Consider the following 18,405-nt stretch of genomic DNA (forward strand, 5'->3'; position numbering starts at 1 on the left):
TGCTCTGGGCATATCACTCCCCTCCTCAAAAATCTCCAGTGGCTACCAATCAATCTGCGCATCAGGCAGAAACTCCTCACCCTGGGCTTCAAAGCTGTCCATCCCCTCGCCCCCTCCTACCTCACCTCCCTTCTCTCCTTCTACAGCCCAGTCCGCACCCTCCGCTCCTCCACCTCTGATCTCCTCACCGTACCTCGCTCTCGCCTGTCCCGCCATCGACCCCCGGCCCACGTCATCCCCCGGGCCTGGAATGCCCTCCCTCTGCCCATCCGCCAAGCTAGCTCTCTTCCTCCCTTCAAGGCCCTGCTGAGAGCTCACCTCCTCCAGGAGGCCTTCCCAGACTGAGCCCCTTTCTTCCTCTCCCCCTCGTCCCCCTCTCCATCCCCCCATCTTACCTCCTTCCCTTCCCCACAGCACCTGTATATATGTATATATGTTTGTACATATTTTTTACTCTATTTATTTATTTATTTTATTTGTACATATCTATTCTATTTATTTTATTTTGTTAGTATGTTTGGTTTTGTTCTCTGTCTCCCCCTTTTAGACTGTGAGCCCACTGCTGGGTAAGGACTGTCTCTATATGTTGCCAATTTGTACTTCCCAAGCGCTTAGTACAGTGCTCTGCACATAGTAAGCGCTCAATAAATACGATTGATGATGATGATTGATGATGATGCATCTCTGCTCAAGTTCAATAAATACTAACCGACCGATTTTCTAGAGCAAAAATTCAGCTAATGGGATAATTGGGGTGGGGTCTGGAAAAGACTCTTAGCTCTCTGCATGGGCTCAATCAATATGATTACTACTGTAATAAACAAAAAATGCATTAAATGCACTACTCTTGTTGCAAATATCTATGTGATCTCAGTCATCCTCATGAAAATCAAAGCTGCAAATTTAATTAAGTGCACTAAAAATATTCTACTTCTGTAATTCTCATTGGTAAACAGAAATGTAGAAAAAGATTTGCAAGAGTGGTATCTACTCAAAGTAAACTGATATCTTTGTAAGGTCTAAACGCTCTACTGTCAGATATTCAGTCCTTCTCTGTAAGGGAACCATACCATCCCGAGAGCATTGAAGAAAATTTAGCTACTTACATTTTAAATAAATGAAATGCCTCATTTTCATACTTCAAACCGTCTACTATTTCATAAAAAAGTCATTTCCAAACCACAGTAGGCTTTTCATTTGCACATTCTGAGAATGATTTGAATCACTTTCTGTAATATCACATTTTAAAAGTTTATTAGGAAAATGACTTCTTTATGTTTTCTTTGAAAAAAATGTGTGAGTTTTAAATATGGACTGAGTGGAAATTTAATGTCTTGAAAAGAACAGAAAGCAGTTCCTATCTGATGCGAAGTTTAATTTGTAAAGTGTGCATTTTGATCAACTGAATAAGTGGAGTGATTGTTTAGTTCTGTCATGTGAAACCACAGGAAAATTCCTTGCTATCTTCCCAGAACCCCTTCTCCCTGTATGACGATGAAAGAGACTGAAGCTATGGCAGAGTGAGGGCTCCACACATTTTGTAACAATTGTAAAAGTTTTGGTTGTGACTACACTCAGATCCCACTAATCCCTTTTCCCACCAGACTTGGGTTGTCTCTGTCATTTATATCACTTTGGCACTGATATCATTTCATCTATCTTATTGTGATTGTCGCCAAAATACTCCCCACCTTTTTCTTAGGTTGTGATCCCCTAGAGGCCCAAGGTCTGCGTTTGACATTTGCGCGTGTTATTTTCCACCTTTCAGTCTGGAGCTTGTCACAATCTAGGTGCTCAATAAATACTACTCATAGTAGAGAGCTCCTCCTGCCTGCCATTTTGTAACCAGAAGCCTAAGTTTATTTAGGAATAAAATTTCTAAATGATGATGAAGAATAAATGATATCATTCTATCACACTATGCAGAGATCAAGCTTTAAGCTCATCATGCTTTAGCCCTAGGGAATCCAGGTTTTAAACACTGTTTACTATCCTTGTTGCGAATATCCGTGCAATCTCAGTCACCCATATAAAAATCAAAGTAGTGAATTAAATTAAGTACATTAAGAATATTCCACTTCTTTAATTCTAGGTAAACAGAAAATTACTGGATCGTAGAGCACAGCATTTTATACTCATATCATACTATAGTAATATGTATTAAACCCTTTACCTTGAATTTGGTGATATGTAAATTGAAATGTCTTGGACAATAAGTAAACAAAGAGATTGTTTAAGAATACGCAAATTATTTAGAGAGATTCAGAAATAAGAAAGGCAATAATCTAGCAAGATAGACTGGGGAGCATATGATGTATAGCCTAAAGGATCATAAATGTTAAAACCTTGGTCATGTCTCAAAAGTAAAGATTTTTCAACCACACTGCAGTCTTCTAAATAGCCCATTGTATCACCTCAAAAATGAAATATTATCTTCAGCCTCACCTTGAAGGAAGTCATCCCTGCGGTCAAAACCATGCACAATGGTGTAGTTTCTGGACATGCCGTCCACCTGCACAAATCTACAAGCCAGGAGACATCTCAAATTCCCCAGAAATCAGAATGACCAAGTCCTAAACATGTGGAATTGCCAAGGTGAAATCATTTATGGTGAGGGCTACTTCAATCTCAGGAGCAGGAGCAGTAGTGGTAGTAATAGTTATGGCATTTTTTAAGCACTTTCTTTGTGCCAGACACTATACAAAGCCCTGTGGTGGATAGAAACAAATTGGATTGGACACAGTTGCTGTCCCACATGGGGCTCACGGTCTCAATCCCCATTTTACAGATGAGGTAACTGAGGCACAGAGAAGTAAAGTGACTTGCCCAAGGTCACACAGCAGACTAGTGGCAGAGCCGGGACTAGAACCAAGGTCATCTGGCTCCCTGACTCGTGCTGCAGTCACTAGGCAACACCATTTGTTGTAATTGTGGTAGTATTTAGACTGTGAGCTCTATATAGAATAGAGACTGTGTAAGACTTAACTTGGATTTTTCCTAACACTTGACACAGAGTAGGATCTTAACAAGTAGCGTAATAATAGTAGTAGGAGTTGTAACAGTATTTAAGTGTTTAGAATAGTACATCAGAAAGAACAAGCACATTTTCTTCACCCAAGGAATTTACACTCCACAGAGATATAAAAATACCGATAATTAGAATAACTTCTGCTCTCCATTACTGCAACATGATTGATGTGCCCTCCTTGAATCATAATGTGGATTCGTAACAGGTTGTCAATCAGCAAAGATCATTTCTGCAGACACAGAGAATGCAACACGAGAATCACCAAGCACTTCGTGTTGCATTTGTTCTCATCTCTCTCACTACTGATCTCTTATTCACTCCCTCTCTTTTGACTGGAATCCCCTTCTCTGATTCATATCTGATAGACCATTTCCCCCATCTTCAAAGACCTTCTGAAATCACATTCCTCCAGGAGGTCTTCCCCAATTAATCTCATCTCATCCTTTTAGACTGTGAGCCCACTGTTGGGTAGGGACTGTCTCTATATGTTGTCAACTTGTACTTCCCAAGCGCTTAGTACAGTGCTCTGTACACAGTAAGTGCTCAATAAATACAATTGATGATGATCTCCCCACCCTATTTTCTCCCCAAAGCCACTTCAGTACTTCTATGTCACCTAAGCACTTGGCTACTATCACCAACCTCAGTAGCACGTCTTTAAATCCTTTGGGCTGACCCTACCTGTAATTGAGCTTAGTGTTTCTGGATCTTAATTATTATTATGGTATTTGTTAAGCACTTACTATGTGCCAAGTACTGTTCTAAGGACTGGGGTAGATACCAGGCAATCAGGTTGCCCCATGTGGGGCTCACACTCTTAATCCCCATTTTACAGATGAGGTAACTGAGGCACAGAGATGTTAAGTGGCTTGCCCAAGGTCACACCGATGACAAGTGGTGGAGGCTAAATTAGAACCCATGTCCTCTGACTCCCAAGTTCGTGCTCTTTCCACTAAGCCACGCTGCTTCTCTGATTGTAAAGTCCTTGAGAGCAGGGCCCATTGTTGAGTAGGGACCGTCCCTATATGTTGCCGAATTGTACTTCCCAAGCACTTAGTACAGTGCTCTGCACACAGTAAGCACTCAATAAATACGACTGAATGAATGAATGGTGTCAATTAGCTCTATTTTACTCCCTCAAGTGCTTAATACAGTGAGGTCCAGGAAGCTGATCCACCTTTACGTACTGAGATTCTCCTGTTTGATGAATTCCCCTTTCACAAGTCTACTAAGTATAGTGCTCTCCCAAATAGTACAGTTTTCTGCACAAGTAAGAACTCGATAAATACCATTGATTGATTGATTGGTACTGAGGCTTGATTTTGGAATTCCTAGAGAAGAGATCACAGGGTGGAGGGAGGAAGCAGAGTGAATCAGGATCTTGTTCACCCTGCCACGGGGTGTCCCCTCCTTTCCCACCTCCTTAGAGACCACCCATTTACCCCAATTTTCCTGGAGCTGGAAGGCTAGGTATTGAGTGAGTACGACTCACCTCAGAATCACCCTCCTGGTTTCCCATCCCTAGCAAAAGGCTCCAATCCTTGGGCAGAGACTGGGGAATATTTCCTCCTTACCCTTCCATGAGGTACTGAAATTTCACCAGGCTGTGAGGGGAGGAAGACACCTCTCTCCCCTGCTACTCCAAGCTTCAGAGATCACATCCATACAGGCAGTCAAGAGACCTAAGAAAGAGAACGCATGCATCCATGAGAAGTACTGAGGGCCCGCTGTATCCCCCATTTGGGGTTCAGAGCCTGAGATAATTTACATGGGGAACTCGACAGGCAGATTTGCCCACCAGGCAGATCCTGCCTTAGAGAACTAATCAGAGGAAGCAGGGGAAGAGGCAGATCATAAACCAAAGTTTTAATTGGAGGAATCTAAATGGCAGAGATTTTTCTGAAACCTTTCACATGTCAAGAGAATTGTAGATAAGCAAGCCACAAATCAATCGTGCATATGTAAAATGCTCCGAACAGAGTAAATGCTCAGTAAACACTGCTGATTTATCGATTGATTCAAAGATCCCATAAAAGAAAAAAACTCTGACACTATCAAAAGACAGAGGGGCTGGAAAGTTTTCTCCCTTGAAAAGAGCACCAAGAGCCTAAGGCCATGATGTTACGGCAAGTTGAGATTGAGTTGAGGGGGCGGGCCATGACTGTTTCCCTTTTCCCAACAGAGCAAATCAAGATAAGAATAATAATAATAATAATAATAATAATAATAATGATATTTATTAAGCACTTACTATATGCAAAGCACTGTTCTAAGTGCTGGGGAGGTTACAAGGTGATCAGGTTTTCCCACGGGAGGCTCACAGTCTTCATCCCCATTTTAGAGATGAGGTAACTGAGGCCCAGAGAAGTGAAGTAACTTGCCCAAAGTCACATAGCTGACAAGTGGCGGAGCCGGGATTTGAACCCATGACCTCTGACTCCAAATCCCAGGCTCTTTCCCCTGAGCCAAGCTGCTTCTCCGTGCTTAGATGATAAGATCTTCTCACGCTGCTTAGATGATAAGATCTATCATATTCATTACTGGAATAATTTATGATGCAGCAAGGAATCTGGCATCTCAGTGGAAACTCACCCAACTCCATAGCTTAGTAGCATCATTGAAAAATGCACAGAAAGACAGACATTAAACAGTGAAGCACTTCATTGATTCAGCTCAGATCTATGGATTGAGAATGGTCTAATGAATACTAAGATTATGTACCAAGCTTTTTCGAGAGAATCATCATCAAACAGAAACTCCTTTCCACACACTTCACTCCTCTAATGCCAAGCTACTCACTGTGCCTTGATTTTGTCTATCTCACCACTGACCTCTCACCTATGTCCTGCCTCTGGACTGCAATCCCCTCCCTTTTTCATATTCTACAATTAATCAATCAATCAATCAATCGTATTTATTGAGCGCTTACTATGTGCAGAGCACTGTACTAAGCGCTTGGGAAGTACAAATTGGCATCACATAGAGACAGTCCCTACCCAACAGTGGGCTCACAGTCTAAAAGGGGGAGACAGAGAACAGAACCAAACATACCAACAAAATAAAATAAGTAGGATAGAAATGTACAAGTAAAATAAATAAATAAATAAATAAATAAATAGAGTAATAAATATGTACAACCATATATACATATATACAGGTGCTGTGGGGAAGGGAAGGAGGTAAGACGGGGGGATGGAGAGGGGGACGAGGGGGAGAGGAAAGAAGGGGCTCAGTCTGGGAAGGCCTCCTGGAGGAGGTGAGCTCTCAGCAGGGCCTTGAAGGGAGGAAGAGAGCTAGCTTGGCGGGTGGGCAGAGGGAGGGCATTCCAGGCCCGGGGGATGACGTGGGCCGGGGAATTACTTCCCCTACCATCAAAGCCTTATGAAAGACACATCTCCTCCATGAGGCCTTCTGTGACTAAGCCCTCATTTCCTCTTTTCTCACTCCCTTCTGCGTAGCCCTGACTTGCTCCCTTTATTCACCACCCACTACCAGTCCCAAAGCATTTATTCATTCATTCATTCAATCGTATTTATTGAGCGCTTACTGTGTGCAGAGAACTGTACTGAGCACTTGGAAAGTACAATCTGGCAACAGAGACAGTCTCTACCCAACAATGCGCTCACAGTCTAGAGGCGAGAGACAGACAACAAAACAAAACAAGTAGACACCTGTGAATACCAATAAAATAAATGCATATCCCCCTCCCCTCCTCCCCCTCTCCATCCCTCTCACCTTATTTCCTTCCCCTCCTTACAGCACCTGTATATATGTATATATGTTTGTACGTATTTATTACTCTATTTATTTATTTTATTTGTACATATTCAATCGATTTATTTCATTTTGTTAGTATGTTTTGTTTTGTTCTCTGTCTCCCCCTTCTAGACTGTGAGCCCACTGTTGGGTAGGGACCGTCTCTATATGTTGCCAACTTCTACTTCCCAAGCGCTTAGTACAGTGCTCTGCACACAGTAAGCGCTCAATAAATACGATTGAATGAAATGAATGAATGAATATCCGTAATTAATTTATTTATATTAATGTCTGCCTCCCTCACTAGACTGTACGCTCATTGTGGGCAGGGAATGTGTTTGTTATACTGTTTTGCTGTACTCTCCCAGGCACTTACTACGGTGCTCTGTGCATGGTATGTGCTCAATGAATATAATAATAATAATTATGGTATTTGTTAAGCACTTACTATGTGTCCCGCACTGGGGAAGATATAAGGTGATAAGGTTGTCCCACGTGGCGCTTAAAGTCTAAACCCCCTTCTGACAGATGAGGTAACTGAGGCTCAGAGAAGTTAAGTGACTTGGCCAAGGCAAGTAGACAAGTGGCAGAGGCAGAAGTAGAACCCACCACCACTGACTCCCAAGCCTGTGCTCTTGCGACTAGGCCATGCTGCTTCTCTATGATATATTCTATATATACTCTATATGATTTATTTAATTCCTACCTTACCTCGCTGCATTCCTACTACAACCCAGCCGGCACACTTTGCATCTCTAATTCCAGTCTACTCACTCTGCCTCGATCTCATCTATGTCGCCACCAATAATAATAATAATGATGATGGCATTTATTAAGTGCTTACTATGTGCAAAGCACTGTTCTAAGCACTGGGACAGTTACAAGGTGATCAAGTTGTCCCACGGGGGGGCTCACAGTCTTAATCCCCATTTTCCAGATGAGGGAACTGAGGCACAGAGAAGTGAAGTGACTTGCCCAAAGTCACACAGCTGACAATTGGTGGAGCCGGGATTTGAACCCATGACCTCTGACTCCAAAGCCCATGTTCTTTCCACTGAGCCATGCTGCCTCTCTAACCAACACCTCATCCACATCCTGCCTCTGGCCTGAAACGTCCTCTCTCTTCACAGCCAACAAACGATGAATCTCCCCACCTTCAAAGCCTTATTGAGAGCATATCTCCTCCAAGAAGCTTTCTCTGACAAAGTCCTCATTTCCTCTTCTCCATCTCCATTCTATTTCACCCTTGCACTTGTATTTACATCCTGTATTCACCCCTCCCTTAGCCCTACAGCACTTACGTATTTATCTGTAATTTATGGATATATATATACTATACATATATTAAACTCTTTCTCTCTCTCTAGACTGTAAGATCATTGTGGGCAGGGAACGTGTGTCCCACCTTTGTTATACTGTACTCTCTCAAGCATTTAGTACAATGCTCTGCACAGAGTAAGTGCTCAATAATATTATTGATTAATTGATGAGATGCCATACTCACAACAAAATATTTTCATTAGCAAAGCAGATTCTATGATGTTATTGAATTATTAATCAGTGTAAGCACTTGAATATGCCAAAGTACACTGTTGGGACTTGTACTTCCCAAGCGCTTAGTACAGTACTCTGCACACAGTAAGCGCTCAATAAATACGACTGAATGCAAGAATGAGTTAGAGGTCGTGGGTTCTAATCCCTGCTCCTCCGCTTGTCTGCTGTGTGACCTTGGGCAAATCACTCAACTTCTCTGTGCCTCAGTTCCCTCAACCGGAAAATGGGGATGAAGACTGTTAGCCCGATGTGGGACAACCTGATTACCTTGTATCTACCCCAGCACTTAGAACAGTGCAGGTGCATACAGTTAGCACTTAACAAATACCAACATTATAGTTATTATTACTATATCATTAATGATATCATCATTAAACAAAGTAAAAGAAAACTGAATAAAGACAGAATAATAATTGTGGGACTTATGAAGTGCTTGGAGAGTCAAGATTATGAATCAGATGCAGTTTCTTCCCCTCTCCTGAAGGGTCTCACAATCTACCTTCTTCCCAAATTACAGATTAGGAAACCTAGGCCTAGAATGGTTAAAGGGATGCAGCATGGGCTCATGGAAAAATCATAGGATTTGGGAGTCAGAGGATCTGTGTTTTAATTCTGGCTCCATTACTAGTCTATCGTGAAACCTTGGGAAAATCACTCAATTCCTCTGTGCTTTCAGTTTCCTCATCTGTAAAATGGGAGTTCAATACTTGTTCTCCCTCTGACTTAGGTTGCTATCGCCACGTGGAACTGGGACTGTGCCTGACCTGATTACCTTCTATTATCTTGTATCTATCCGAGTCCGTACTACAAGGCTCGGCATATAGTAATCACTTAAAATATTATTATTAGAATTATTACCAAGCTATTTGGCCAAGGTTACTCATTAGGCCAGGACCCTTAAATCAGTGTCCCTTGACTCTCAGTCCTGTGCTTCCCACAGTAGCCCAGGCCGCCTCTTTTAGAAGCATAGTGAAGAACAGTTTCGAAAAATGTTTTGTAACAACAGGTTCACCTCTCAGAGTCGCCCCTGGAGAGTTTCCAGTACCCAACCAGTCTCGACTATGGGATGGAGAGTCAAGCAGAGGCATATCCATTCTATTCCTAGCTTGGGCAGTGGCTAACAAGTGGAAGACAATCTGCTACAAGTCAAAACTCACCCATGCTGGGCAACAGCGGAATGGGAGAGAGTCGAGGTGGAGACTTAGGTTTACTGCATGGAAGGAGGCAATGGCAATTTCTTTCCATATTTTTACCAATAAAACTCTATGGATCCACTACCGGAACGATTGCAATGAAGGTGAGGGCCTTCTGGGAGAGATATGTCCACGGAGTTGTTATGCGTCGGACACGACTCGACTGCATAAGACAATAACAACCACAAAAGCAGTTTGCTGCAAAACAATGACAGCAACATCTCCAGGCTAGTGTGCAGCAGTTATGGGTGAGGTTGCTCTGATAATAATAATAATAATAATGGCATTTGTTAAGCACTTACTATGTGCAAAGCACCGTTCTAAGTGCTGGGCACAGACGTTGGGATATAGGTCTTTACTCAGCCAGATATGAAAAGTCCTGGATAGACTCTCCCTATCAGTATTCATTCATTCAATCGTATTTATTGAGCACTTACTATGTGCAGAGCACTGTACTAAGCGCTTGGGAAGTACAGGTTGGCAACATATAGAGACGGTCCCTACGCAACAACGGGCTCACAGTCTAGAAGTATCTACATCAGTATCTACATGGCGAGCAAGAGAACATAAAGGGAGAGTCCTTGTTGGTTTTGTTCTCTGTCTCCCCCTTTTAGACTTTGAGCCCACTGTTGGGTAGGGACTGTCTCTATATGTTGCCAATTTGTACTTCCCAAGCGCTTAGTACAGTGCTCTGCACATAGTAAGCGCTCAATAAATACGATTGATGATGATGATGAGAGTCATTTTTAAGCAACTGTTCCCAGTGGCATGTTGGGAAGAAGCACAACACAACGAGGATCTGGCTCTCGACCTATAAAGACAGTGATGAACTCAGCTTTTTTCTCCATTTCCTTACTTATCATGTAGGTCATCCCCCAGCAGTCATTTCTAGGATTGAAAAATACCTCAACCTTTCCCATGACTATCAAATCCTTGGCCTTTGCTTTAGGCTACCGACAAAGTGGTCAATTAATTCTAATTGTGGTAGCATTTTTGTGGCTTGGATATTCTGGCCACGGGAATTGGATTGAATTCAAAATTCACTTGGCACCGGCTTCCCCAAAACCACTATCAGACTACAGTACTGGGGAGTTGCTATTGACCTCTTGAGGCAAGCCAGAAGCTCTCCTGAATTGTAGCTATAGAATCTCTAATGAAGTGAGCAAATTAAGATTGAAAATCTGAGGAGTAAAATGCAAGGCTACCGTCATAAATAATCCAGTAATGAAAAGTGGAATCTTGTCTTGCAGAATATTTATTAGTGGATGTTCATCTGTTTGTTGATTGATTTTTGTTTTAAAAAATACAGCTTCGGGTAAAATAAACCCCAGGATGAAAATGCAACAGTGGTAGCAGTAATATTAGTAGCACTTGTTGAGCGACAATATTATTTCTCCTTCTTCGCTGAGTCCTATGCACATTGTCCTTTTAGACTGTGAGCCCACTGTTGGGCAGGGACTGTCTCTATATGTTGCCAATTTGTACTTCCCAAGCGCTTAGTACAGTGCTCTGCACATAGTAAGCGCTTAATAAATGCGATTGATTGATTGATTGATTGATTGTCCTTGCCAACTCCCTCCTCAACCCCCATCCCTCTACCCACCCATCTCTTTTTGTCTGTTTGCTTTTAATCATCTTTGTTAAGGGCTTACAATGTGCCAGGCACTGTATTAAGTGCTGGAATAGACGTGGCTTTGGAGTCAGAGGACATGGGTTTGAATCCCAGCTCCGCCACATGTGTGCTGTGTGACCTTGGGCAAGTCACTTAACTTCCCTGAGCCTCAGTTACCTCATCAGTAAAATGGGGATTAAGACTGTGAGCCCCACGTGGGACAGCTTGTTCACCTTGTCTTCCCCCTCAGCACTTAGAACAGTGCTCTGCACATAGTAAACACTTAAAAAATGCCATCATTATTATTATTATTACTATTGTTTTCTTGTCTGTCTCCCCCTTCTAGACTGTGAGCCCGCTGTTGGGTAGGGACTGTCTCTAGATGTTGCCAACTTGTACTTCCCAAGTGCTTAGTCCAGTGCTCTGCACACAGTAAGCGCTCAATAAATATGATTGAATGAATCCTCGTCGCCATTTATGTCAACCGTCGTCCAGGGACGTGTTCGTTCAGTAATCGGTGAGGCAAGAGACAGAGAGAGAGGGGCCTGGGATGGAAAGCCTGAGTTTTATATAAAATTTATTCTGCGAGGCAAATTGAATTATTTAGTTGCTTAGGTGCAATGGATTGAGCTTCCCTTTCAGGAGGAATGTAATAATAAAAATAATAAAAATGGTATTTATTAAGTGCTTACTATGTGCAAAGCACTGTTCTAAGCACTGGGGAGGTTACAAGGAGATCAGGTTGTCCCACGGAGGGCTCACAGTCTTAATCCCCATTTTCCAGATGAGGTAACTGAGGCCCAGAGAAGTTAAGTGACTTGCCCAAAGTCACACAGCCGACAATTGGTGGAGCCGGGATTTGAACCGCCCTCCTTCCTCTCCCCCTCCTTCCCCTCCCCATCCCCCCACCTTACCTCCTTCCCCTCCCCACAGCACCTATCTATATATATACATATATATATATATGTATATACGTATATATGTATATATGTTTTTACATATTTATTACTGTTTTACTTGTACATATTTATTCTATTTATTTTATTTTGTTAATATGCTTTGTTTTGTTGTCTGTCTCCCCCTTCTAGACTGTGAGCCCACTGTTGGGTAGGGACCGTCTCTATATGTTGCCAACTTGTACTTCCCAAGCATTTAGTACACCGTCCTGCACACAGTAAGCGCTCAATAAATACGACTGAATGAATGAATACATTAATCGCATGTGGGTGAGGCGGCTAGCTCTCACCCATGTGCACTTCCCACTTGGGAAGAATCCACTTACTTTCCCACATGGGAGGAATTCATCCCATTCCTCGTGCACGTGGTGGGTGGCTAGCTAGTCCTCACCTGTGTGCTCTCCCTCCATGGGAGGAATCCACTCGTGATTCCCATCCACAGCGGGACACCTGGGTCCCACCCAGGAGACACTCACCCATCCCGCGGCCCTTGCCTCCGTGTGTTGGTTCTTCTTGCAGAGCGGGCATCTGGCCTTCTGGGCAGAGAAAGACACAAGGGCTGGTGTTGCAGTGGCTGCTCCTCCTCTTGCTGCCGCCTGTTTTGGTGTCCTCGCTCCAAAGGTCACAGGCGACCTGTATTTATCACCTGTGCCCCTAGGCCATTCCATTTTTCAGCCTCAGTCTATCCAATCTCTGCCCTCCCCCCTCCTCCGTACCTAATTTGACTGGCACGGGGGGCCCTTCTAGACTGTGAGCCCACTGTTGGGTAGGGACCGTCTCTATACGTTGCCAACTTGTACTTCCCAAGCGCTTAGTACAGTGCTCAGTAAGTCCTCAATAAATACGATTGAATGAATGAATGAATGAAGTTCTGTATTCCCAGCTTGGGCTCTCAATCTAGCAGTTTTGGTCGTGGGGGGTGGTAAGCGCTAAATAAATGTCATTATTATTATTATTATTTATTATTATTATTATTAAATTATTATTATTATTATTATTAGAGAAGCAGCGTGGCTCAGTGCAAAGAGAGTGGGCTTGGGAGGCAGAGGTCATGGGTTTGAATCCCACCTCCCCCACATGTCTGCTGTGTGACCTTGGGCAAGTCACTTCACTTCTCTGTGCCTCAGTTCTCTCATCTGTAAAATGGGGATTAAGACTGTGAGCCCCACATGGGACAACCTCATCCCCCTGTGTTCCCCCCAGCACTTAGAACAGTGCTTTGCACATAGTAAGTGCCTAACAAATACCAACATTATTATTATTATTATTATTATTATTATTATTATTATTAAATACTTGGGAGAGTTTGGTACAGTACAGTTAGCAGACACATTCCCTGCTTACAGTGAACCTATTGTTTTGTTTTAATGGCATTTGTTAAGCAATTACTATCAAGCTCTATTCTAAGCCATGAAATAGATACCAGGTTTTTTTTATGGTATTTGTTAAGCACTTACTATATACCAAGCACTGTTCTAAGCCCTGGGGGAGATACAGCGTGGCTCAGTGGAAAGAGCACAGGCCTTGGAGTCAGAGGTCATGGGTTCAAATCACGGCTCCGCCACTTGTCAGCTGTGTGACTTTGGGCAAGTCACTTCACTTCTCTGGGCCTCAGTTCCCTCATCTGTAAAATGGGGATTAAGACTGTGAGCCCCCCGTGGGACAACCTGATCACCTTGTATCTCCCCAGTGCTTAGAACAGTGCTTTGCACATAGTAAGTGCTTAACAAATACCATTATTATTATTATTATTATTATTATTATTATTATTATACAGAGTATTCAGGTTGTCCCAGGCAGGGCTCCCAGTTTTACAGATGAGGTAACTGAGGCACAGAGAAGTGAAGTGACTTGCCCAAAGTCACAGTTAATCTGATTGGGCACTATCCCTATCCCATGTGGGGCTCAAAGTCTATTTGGGAGGAAGAACAGTTTCTTAAAGTTCTCACACTTTCAGTTTAGCAGACTCATACCTTAAATTCAATCTTTTTCCTTCCCACCCTTTTGCCATCTGCAACCAGAACTTCCAGAACTACTTGTAGTTGTCAATATCTGTGGCATTAGAAGTGAGAATCTCTAACTAGTAGTGTTCGGATTGGATCCAGGTAAAAGAAGAACAAAGCTATTTCCCTGTGGCTGTCTTTCCATAAGCCTTAAGTCACTTAACTTATCTGGGCCTCAGTTCCCTCATCTGTAAAATGGAGATTAGGGTCGTGAGCCCCATGTCAGACACATGGACTGTGTCCAACCTAGTTAGCGAGCAGTGTGTCTTAGTGGATCGAACACGGGAGTCAGAAGGTCATGAGTTCTAATCCTGCCTCCCCCACTTGTCTGCTGTGGGACATTGGGTAAGTCACTTCACTTCTCTGTGCCTCAGTTACCTATCTGTTAAAAAAAATGGGGATTGAGTGAGCTCAATTTGGGACAGGGACTGTGTCCAACCTGATTTAACTTCTATTTACCCCAGCACTTAGTGCTTGGCACATAGTAAGCCCTGAGAAGCAGCATGGCTCAGTGGAAAAGAACACGGGCTTTGGAGTCAGAGGTCATGGGTTCAAATCCAAGTTCCGCCAATTGTCAGCTGTGTGACTTTGGGCAAGTCACTTAAATTCTCTGCACCTCAGTTCCCTCATCTGTAAAACGGGGATGAAGACTGTGAGCCCCCGTAGGACAACCTGATCACCTTGTAGCCTCCCCAGTACTTAGAACAGTGCTTTGCACATAGTAAGCACTTAATAAATGCCATTATTAATATTATCACTATTATTATTATCCCACCCTCACTTCCGAGTTCTGCCTGCTCGCTCAGGTGGTCATGAGATAGCTTTTGACCTTGAGATGGCCAGTACCCCAGGGCCTCGTGTCTATTCCTGTCTTCAGGACATCTCCGTATGGATGTCTGCCCACCATCTAAAACTCAATATGTCCAAGACTGAACTCCTTATCTTCCCTCCCAAACCCTGCCCTCTCCAACTTTCCCATCACTGTAGACAGCACTACCATCCTTCCCGTCTCACGAGCCTGCAACGTTGGTGTCATCCTTGACTCTGCTTTCTCATTCACCCCCACATCCAATCCGTCACCAAAACCTGCCGGTCTCAGCTCTGCAACATCGCCAAGATCTGCCCTTTCATCTCCATCCAAACCGCTACCCTGCTGGTTCAATTTCTCATTCTATCCCGACTGGATTACTGCATCAGCCTCCTCTCTGATCTCCCATCCTCCTGTCTCTCCCCACTTCAGTCTATACTTCACACTGCTGCCCGGATCATCTTTGTGCAGAAACGCTCTGGACATGTTACTCCCCTCCTCAAAAATCTCCAGTGGCTACCAGTCAACCTACGCATCAGGCAAAAACTCCTCACTCTCGGCTTCAAGTCTGTCCATCACCTTGCCCCCTCCTACCTCACCTCCCGTCTCTCCTTCTACAGCCCAGGACGCATCCTCCGCTCCTCTGACACTAACCTCCTCACTGTGCCTTGTTCTCACCTGTCCCTCTGTTGACCCCCGGCCCAACGTCCTCCCCCTGGCCTGGAATGCCCTCCCTTCGCACAGGTAGGGCAGAGTGGGGGACAGGGAGGAGGAGAGGAAAAAGAGGGTTCAGTCTGGGAAGGCCTCCTGGAGGAGGTGAGCTCTCAGTAGGGCTTTGAAGGGAGGAAGAGAGCCAGCTTGGTGGATGTGTGGAGGTATGGCATTCCAGGCCAAGGGGAAGATGTGGACCAGGAGTCAATGGCGGGACAGGAGAGAACAAGGTACAGTGAGGAGGTTAGCAGCAGAGGAGCGGAGGGTGTGGGCTGGGCTGGAGAAGAAGAGAAGGGAGGTGAGGTAGGAGGGGGCGAGGTGATGGACAGCCTAGAAGCCGAGGGTGAGGAGTTTTTGCTTGATTTGTAGGTTGACAGACAGGCAGCCACTGGAGATTTTTGAGGAGGGGAGTAACATGCCCAGAGTGTTTCTTCACAAAGATAATCTGGGCAGCAGAGTGAAGTATAGACTGAAGTGGGGAGAGACAGGAGGATGGGGGATCAGAGAGGAGGCTGATGCAGTAATCCATTCAGGATAGGATGAGTACATAAGTGCATAAGTGGTGTGGGGCCTAAGGTGGAGTGAATAACAAATAACAAATACCCCAAAGTTACAGATCTAAGTGCATAAATGATACAGAAGGGAAAGTAAGCTGGGGAAAAGGGAATTTAAACAGGGAAGGCCTCTTGGACCTTAATAATGCTTTGAAGGTGGGATGATTGGTCCTCTGGCATATATGGAGGGGGAAGAAGTTCCAGGCCAGAGGGAGGATGTGGAAATGGGGTCAGCAGTGACATAGACAAAACCAGGTCATGGCGAGCAAACTGATGCTAGAGGAGCAGAATGTGTGGGCTGGGCTGTAGCAGGACATGAGTGAAGTAAGCTAAGAGGAGGCAAGCTGATTAAGGGCTTTAAAGCCAATGATACACTTGGCTACACTTGATGCAGTTTACACTTGATGCAGAGGTGAAAAGGCAACCACTGGAGGCTCTTGAGGAGTGGGAAAATGTGGACTGAATGTTTTAGAAGACAGGGAGGTCAGAGAGGTGGTTGATGCAATAGTCTGTGTTGGAAAGGATAAGTGCTTGGATCAGCTTAGTAACAATTTGGTTGGAGGCGAAATGGCAGATTTTAGGGATGTCATGAATATAGACCTGACAGGATTTAGAGACAGACTGAATATGAGAGTTGAAAGAAAGAGATGAGTCCAGGACAGTGCCAAGGCTTGTAAGATAGGGAGCATAGTGATGGGAAAGACGCAATGAGGACAGGTTTGGTTGGGAAGATAAGGAGTTCTGTTTTGGATGAGTTTAGGTTGACGTGTTGGTGGAACATGCAAGTACATATGTCCTAAAGGCAGGAGAAAATGTGAGGCTATAGATTAGGAGAAAGGTCAGGGCTGGAGAGGTAGATTTGGGAATCATCTGCGTAGAGACGGCAGTTGAAACCTTAGGAGCAAATATCCTACTGTGGCTCATTCAATCGAATTTATTGAGTGCTTACTGTGTGCAGAGCACTGTACTAAGTGCTTGGGAAGTACAAGTAGTCAACATACAGAGACGGTCCCTACCCAACAACGGGCTCACAGTCTAGAAGTGATAAACATGATAAAGCAAATATGACTTCAGCAAATGGGGATAACTGAGTATTATAAGGAAACTTGAGGATCTGGGTACTAAATCCCAGCTCTGCACATACATGTTGGGGACCCTTGGGCAAGTCATTTAACTTTTGTGTGCCTCATTTCCCTAATCTGCGAAATGGGGATTCAATGCATGTTCTCCCTCCTATTTAGAATATGAGCCCCATGTGGGACCCAGTTACCCTGTATCTACCCTGGTAAGCATATAGTAAATTCTTAAACAAATATTATTATTATTACTATTATTAATAATAGTAATAATAATAATAATAACATTAGAGACTTCTATGTGGAAAATAAACCTCTTTCAAAGTATCCGCAGTATTGCTTCACCAGCACTTTGGCAGTTAATAAATACCTTTGGATGTCTGGGGAAAATCACTCTGATCTCAAGGATGCTGCAAAGTGATTCAGTCGGTTGGATAAAAAACTAATGTTACCATGTCTAAGCCACTCTCTGGCTATCATTGCAGGACTGAAAAATGGTTGCATGATAAGGCACAGTTTCACTCAATCTATGTTACTCAGCAATGCTTGGGGAAACAAAACACAAAATATGAAAGATTGACTGTCAAATCTGTCGCCATTACTTTGGGAAACGCTTCCAGCTTAATACTTCGGGAACATTATCAAAAGTCCTTGAGGTCTGTATTGAAGACACAGAACTGAGAGCTATGATGGAATTCTCCCACCTTGATAGTATCCTGACAAGTACTGTGCTCACCCAAAGGGAAAACTGGAAGAAATACCTGAAACTGGAAGGATAGCACTTCCTCTGAGAGCCTAACTGTACCAGTACTTTAGCTACACAGACTGAGAACAAAGATTGAAAGGGGAAGGCAGAAAAAGGTAAGGTATGCCTCTGTTTACACATTCCATTTTTGGAGATGATTTATGAGAATCAAGATACCACCAACTAACATTGGCCAAACAGCCAATCCAGGTGACGATATGTTTCTTAAAACAAAACTGAAGCTCAGCTGTTCTGCTAGTAGTGGCTGCCACTGCTCCCTCCTAGATTGCCAGAGAGAAGGATGCAGCTGGGGGAACTGGGAGGTCACATCTGAAGCAGCATGGCATAGTGGATAGAACAAGGTCACGGGTTCTAATCCCGACTCTGCCGCTTGCCTGCTTTATGACCT

Source organism: Tachyglossus aculeatus, chromosome 1 (genome assembly GCF_015852505.1).
Source record: "Tachyglossus aculeatus isolate mTacAcu1 chromosome 1, mTacAcu1.pri, whole genome shotgun sequence".
Taxonomy (NCBI): Eukaryota; Metazoa; Chordata; class Mammalia; order Monotremata; family Tachyglossidae; genus Tachyglossus; species Tachyglossus aculeatus.